This window comes from Saccopteryx bilineata, chromosome 4, assembly GCF_036850765.1.
Source record: "Saccopteryx bilineata isolate mSacBil1 chromosome 4, mSacBil1_pri_phased_curated, whole genome shotgun sequence".
Lineage (NCBI taxonomy): Eukaryota > Metazoa > Chordata > Mammalia > Chiroptera > Emballonuridae > Saccopteryx > Saccopteryx bilineata.
The window spans coordinates 260,033,258-260,039,950 of NC_089493.1; the positions used below are offsets into that span (position 1 = coordinate 260,033,258).

The 6,693-nt window shown below is 39.1% G+C and overlaps 1 non-coding gene across 1 annotated transcript; it reads right to left on the minus strand.

The window, feature by feature from the left end:
- Positions 1-3,023: 3,023 nt before the first annotated feature.
- LOC136336729 (small nucleolar RNA U13) lies at positions 3,024-3,127 on the minus strand. The gene has a single exon (XR_010731553.1). It is a non-coding gene; the product is annotated as a small nucleolar RNA U13 (small nucleolar RNA).
- Between the last annotated feature and the right edge of the window lie 3,566 nt (positions 3,128-6,693).

Here is a 6,693-nt window from a genome sequence, read left to right on the forward strand (position 1 = left end):
CTCTGCCCTTCCTGCCAGTCTTGATGTGGCTGCTTCTTTAATTCACTAGTTGTAAGACTTTCATTCAGCTAGATTTCCAGTGGTTCTGACTGAAGGCTGATTTGTAATTTAGTTGTAATTTTGATGTGGTTGTGGGAGGATTTGAGTACTGCCTCTACCAATGCTGCCATCTTGACCAGAAGCCTCCAGAGGCCTACGCTTAAGATCACAAGTTTTTGTTTTGTTCTCAGTAGACACCAGTTTGGCTATTACCCTTGACATATCACTTAACACCCTATCCCTTCCTCCAGAGAGAGGAACAGGTCTCCACTTGCACAACTGTTCATTTTGAATCCCAGGGTAACTAATGATCACAATATTCTTCTTCAGGAGAAAACTCCACTCTACCACGGGGTGTGGTCTCACTTCATGAACTTCATATATCCTAGAATCTGGGTTGCTCAAGCTTAAATAGCACCCTCTGTGGAATACCAACAGTCCTATAAATATCTACGCTTGAGAGGAAATGTTTTCAGTATATACTACTTTACAGAATGCTAAGTATCAGCCTGTATATCTACACTCACATAAATGGCACTTCAGCCTCCAAAAGGAGAAATCAGGATTTGATTTACTCTCCTGTCATTAAATGACCACATTTGTGATTATACTAACACAAAGGCAGGCATCCTCCAAGGTGAATTAAAATTATAACTCTAGAAATCCAGCTATTGATAACATATAGGAGTTCTTGTTCTAAATCAAGTAAGGTCACTTTCTCTGCCATCTCATTCTTTCCCATTCCGGAGACTACACAGTGCAGCACCACTATCAGTCAAGGTCAAAATCTTTTCACCACACTGCCATATCTATAAAAGTTCCCATTTTTTAAAAATAAATCAAGAGCCAAAATATATGATCCATCATTCACTCCACAAATACTGAGTTATGAGCTTGTACTTATAATATGCTCTATCAGTCATGTCAGATGTCTAGATTTAACCCAAATTCATATAGAGAAGAATAGAAAGTTTATTATTGCCTCAGATGTTTACTGTACCTTTCAAATGTGTTATATAGTAAGTTCAAGAAATGGTTGGTAAAAAAAAAAAAACAGTTGAAAGAGCAGTTTTCTGCACCACAATTCCTTTTATAAACACACTTGGAACTGAATAAAAGGTTTTCTGTTTTAAACCCTCCGTGGACTTCCACTGGTGGGTGATGGCGGCGAACTAGCTGCGGAGTCAGGTCCCAGGCACCCTGCTGCAGACTGCAGACTCGGACTCCTGAAGGAAGGTCTGGGGTTAGACAGGGGCTATGGCTCTCTTTCATCTCCATTTTACCTCCAGCCTGGCAAACATGCCAAGATTTTAAATTAACCTGATTATCCTCTGGAAGTTGCCCAATTCTATTATTTTTACCTCGGAAACATAAACCCATTCCATGAAGTTTTTCTCTAGATTGCTCCTTGCTAAGAACGTTAATAAATTGAGATTTTGAAGACAGAAATATTTTTTCTATCATATTGTTTACGCCACAACTTTTAAACACAGCAATTATGTCCTGAGATGTTAGAGTGCCTGAGATTCAAGCGCTTAGGCGGTGGAAGGGCTATCTCTAAAGGCAGGAGTTGTCTGAAGCATCAGACCACACGGACAGATCCAAGACCTAATCAAATATTGAAACTGAGTAGGCCCCTAGGGTGATGTATCATTTCAGGGAACACATTTCCATCTGCTACTTTTTTGGTAAGAACTGGAGAACTAAATGCATACTGAGAAAATAGAATTAAATTTAAGAAAGAAGCCTGTGTTTATGTTGAAACTGTTTTTCATTAGTAATTAAAATCAGAAAATAAAATACTTGCATTTCAAAACAAAGACACAGAAAAAAATCTCTTGAAATTAAACACTGCCCCCCCCCCCCAAAAAAAAACACCATTTTATTGTCTTTAGTACCCGTGTTAACATTTAATGGCTTGGAATATTTGTAAGATATTTTCCCCAAGGAAAATGTGTGATGAGTCAACACAAAAACGTTCTATTATTTTAATAAACTCTCTGGAGGAGTAACAAATCTTTATTTTTTCATTTTTATTGAATTTGTTGGGGTGACATTGATTAATAAAATTATATAGGTTTCGGGTGTATAATCTATAACACATCATCTGTAAATTGTATTGTGTGTTCAATACGCCAAGTCAAGCCTCCTTCTAACACGATGTATCACATCTTTACCTTCTTCTACCTCCCTCCACCCCCTTTCCCTCTGGCAATCACCATACTATTGTCTGTGTCTATGAGCATTTTTTTTCCTTTGCTAATCCCTTCACCAATTTCACTCAGTCCCCCACCCCAGACCCTTTTTTCTCTGACAGCTGACAGTCTGTTCTCTGACTCTACGAGTCTGTTTCTATTTTGTTTGTTAGCTTAATTTGTTCATTAGATGACACATACAAGTGAAATCATATGGTACTTGTCTTTCTCTAACTGCCTTATTTCACTTAGCATAATAATCTCCAGATCCATCCATGCTGTTGCAAAAGATAAGATTGCTTTCTTTTTTACTCATGAGTGGTATTTCAAGTGGTTAAGAAAAGTATCATTTAAAGTGCATTTGATAAACAAGTGGGACTCCATCAAACTTAAAAGCTTCTGCACAGCAAAGGAAACCACCAACCATCCACAGAATGAAAAGGCCACCTACTGAATAGAGGAAAATGTTTGCAAGTTATATACAGGGCTCATATTCAAAATACATGAAGAATTCATAGGTCAGTAATAAAAACAATCTGATTTTTAAATGGGCACAGGAGGATCTAAATAGACATTTTTCCAAATAAGATGGCCAACAAGTACATGAAAAAAATGCTCAACATCACTAATCATCAAGGACATGCAAATCAAAAACACTGGTTAGAATGCCTATTATCAAAAAGACAAAAAATAACAAGTGTTGCTGAGGATGTGGAGCAAAGGGAACCTTTGTGCACTGTGGTAGGAATGTAAATTGAAACAGGACCTTTTTTGGGGGGGACAAGTTCACATTAGACAGGTAATGTGACAATGTCATAATGAGGTCTGAGAGAGGCACAGCTCACACAAGACCATGAACACCCAATCATTGCACTTATGAACTACAAAAGGATCTGTTACAGAAGCATTTAAATTTGATGTGGTGGAGGGTGGGGGGTGGGAAGAGTATTTTAAGGAACTGGTTCATGTGATTTTGGAGGCTGGCAAGTCCAAAATCTACAGGGTCATCTTGAAACCTGGAGGCTCAGGGAAAGAGTTGGTGTTTCAGTTGAAGTACAAAAGCTTTATTTTTTTTTTTCTTTTAACTGAGAGGAGAGGAGACAGAGAGACTCCTGCATACTCCCTGACCACCAGGATCTATCTGGCAAGCCCTCTACCAGGCGATGCTCTGCCCATCAGGAGCTGTTGTTCAGCAACCAAGCTATATTTTAGCACTTGAAGCAGAGGCTCCAGGGAGCCATCCTCAGTGCCCAGAGCCACCTTGCTCAAATCAAATGAGCCATGGCTGCAGGAGAGAAAGAGAAAGAAAGAGAGAGAGAGAAGGGAGAAGGGTGGAGAAGCAGATCACTTCTCCTGTGTGCCTTGACCAGGAATTGAACCCAGAGCATCCACACATCAGACCAGCACTACCACTGAGCCAATCAGCCAGGACCCCAATGGCTTTCAAGTGACAGAATTCCCCTCCTTTTAGGGAGGTCAGTCTTTTTTTTATTAAGGCCTTCAACTGCTTGGGTGAGGGTCACCCATATTAGAACAGGTAATCTGCTTTACCCAAAATCCACTGATTTAAATGTTAATCTCATTTAAAAGATACTTTCACAGAAACATTTAGAATAATATTTAAGCAAATATCTGGGTATAGCAGCCTAGCCAAGTTGACATATGAAATTAACTGTTACAAGGAATGTATACTTTCCAACTCATTTTATAAAACTAGTATTACCCCAATGTGAAAACCAGACAAAGAAAACTAAGACCAATATCCCTCATGAATACAATAAAAAATTCTTAACAAAATATTAGCAATATAGTATTCATAAATAATGAGGAATAATTATACATCATGACCTGATGAGACATTTCAGGGATTCAAGGCTGATGTGATATTCAAAACCTAATCAGTATAGTATAGAACACCATATTAACAAGCTAAAAAAATAAATCACTTAACTATATCAATTAATGTAGAGAAAGCATTTGACAAAGATTTATTACTCATTTATGACTAATTAGTCTCAGAGAAATTGTTTGTTTTTTTTCTGTGACAGAGACAGAGAGAGTCAGAAAGAGGGACAGATAGGGACAGACAGACAGGAAGGGAAAGAGATGAGAAGCATCAGTTCTTCACTGAGGCACCTTAGTTGCTCATTGATTGCTTTCCTCTATGTGCCTTCACCGGGGGACTAGAGCAGACTGAGTGACCCCTTGCTCAAGCCAGTAACCTTGGGCTCAAGCTGGTGAGCCTTGTTCAAACCAGATGAGCCCACATGCTCAAGCTGGCAACCTTGAGGTCTCGAACCTGGGTCCTCTGCATCCCAGTCTGACACTCTATCTACTGCGCCACTGCCTGGTTAGGCTCAGAGAGATAGTAATAGAGGGAAACTTATTCTCTTATGAACAATTGTCCCTATTTGAAGATTTTTAGAAAATCTCAAAGATCTAAAAAAAACAAAACAAAAACTTCTAGGACTAATAAATGAATTCAGCAAGATCTCAGAATATAAGAAAAAATTTAAAAATTAAATTATAATTCTATGTATAACAATGAACATATAATAAAACAATAAAATAAAAAATGCCCCAAGGACACCATAGAACGGCTCAAAAAGGAGAAATGCACCCGCATATTTGTGGCAGCATTGTTCACAATAGCGAAGATCTGGAAACAGCCCAAGTGTCCGTCAGAGGATGAGTGGATTAAAAAGCTTTGGTACATATATACTATGGAATACTACTCAGCCATAAGAAATGATGACATCGGATCATTTACAATAACATGGATGGACCTTGACAACATTATACGGAGTGAAATAAGTAAATCAGAAAAAAAAAAAAAAACTAAGATGAATCCATACATAGAAGGGACATAAAAATGAGACTCAGAGACATGAACAAGAATGTGATGGCAACAGGGGCGGGAGGTTGGGAGAGGGGGGAGGGGGTGAAGAAGGAGAGAGGGGTTAGGGGAGGGGAGGGGCACAAAGAAAACCAGATAGAAGATGACAGAAGACAATTTAACTTTGGGGGAGGGGTATACAGCACAATCAAATGTCAAAATAATCTAGAGATATTTTCCCTCAACATATGTACCCTGATTTATCAATGTCACTGCATTAAATTTAATAAAAAAAAAAGTTAAATCTGGAAAAAAAATGCATTACCATTTACATTGCTTCATTTTTGTGTGTGTGATAAGACAGGACAAGACAGAAAGGGAGAGAGATGAGAAGCATCAATTCTTTGTTGCAGCACTTTAGTTGTTCATTGATTGCTTTCTCATATGTGCCTTGACTGGGGTGCTACAGCAGAGTGAGTGACCCCTTGCTCAAGCCAGTGACCTTTGGCTCAAGCCAGCAACCTTGGGCTTCAAGCCAGTGACCTTTGGGTTCAACTTAGCAACAACCATGGGGTGATGTCTAGGATCCCACACTCAAGCCAGTGACCCCATGCTCAAGCCAGCAACCTTGGGGTTTTGAATCTGAGTCCTCTGCGTTCCAGTCCATCGTTCTATTCACTGCGCCACTGCCTGGTCAGGCTACATGGCTTCATCTTTTAATTAAAACCATTTTCTCATAAATCTAAACAAATATGTACAGGATTTATATACTGAAAGCTGTAAAATGCCAATAAAAGTAATCAGAGAAGATCAAAATAAATGGAGAGACATATTGTGTTCATGGATTTGAAGACTCAACATAGTAAAGACATCAACTATCTCCAAATTAATATCCAGGTTTAACACAATTTCTACCGAATATCAGCAAGATGTTCTTGAATATATAGAAAAAGAATATTCTAAAATGTAAATGTAAAGGCAAAGAAACTAGACTAGCTAAACAACTTGAAAATACTTAAAATAAAAATGGCTAAGAGCTTCCTGAATTAATAATAATGCCATATCACAGACCCAGGAAGCTCATAATATGCCAAGTAGGAGAGATATAGCACGCACACGTGCATATTATATTCAAACTTCAAAGAGCAGACAAAGAAAAAATCTTCAATTAAGCCAAGGGGGGAGGGGGAACACCTTACCTGTAGAGGAGCAAAGATAAGGATTATACTGGACTTGTCAGAAACCAAGCAAGCAAGAAGAGAATAGAGTGCGGCCAGATATTAAGGACTGGAGAGGAAAGTGTGTGGTTATCAAAGGGCAACACGAGGGACCCTGGTGGCAATGGAGATGGTCCGCACCTTGACTGCATCAGTGTACTGGCTGTGATATCATTCTGCAGTTTTGCAAGTTGTTGTCATAGGGAAGACTGCGTAAAGGATGGACAGCATCTCTCTGTATTTCTTCTTTCTTTTCTTGTTTTTCTCCATATATTTTTTTTTTTTTTTGTATTTTTCTGAAGCTAGAAATGGGGAGAGACAGTCAGACAGACTCTCGCATGCGCCCAACCGGGATCCACCCGGCACGCCCATCAGGGGCGAAGCTCTGCCCACCAGGGGGCGATGC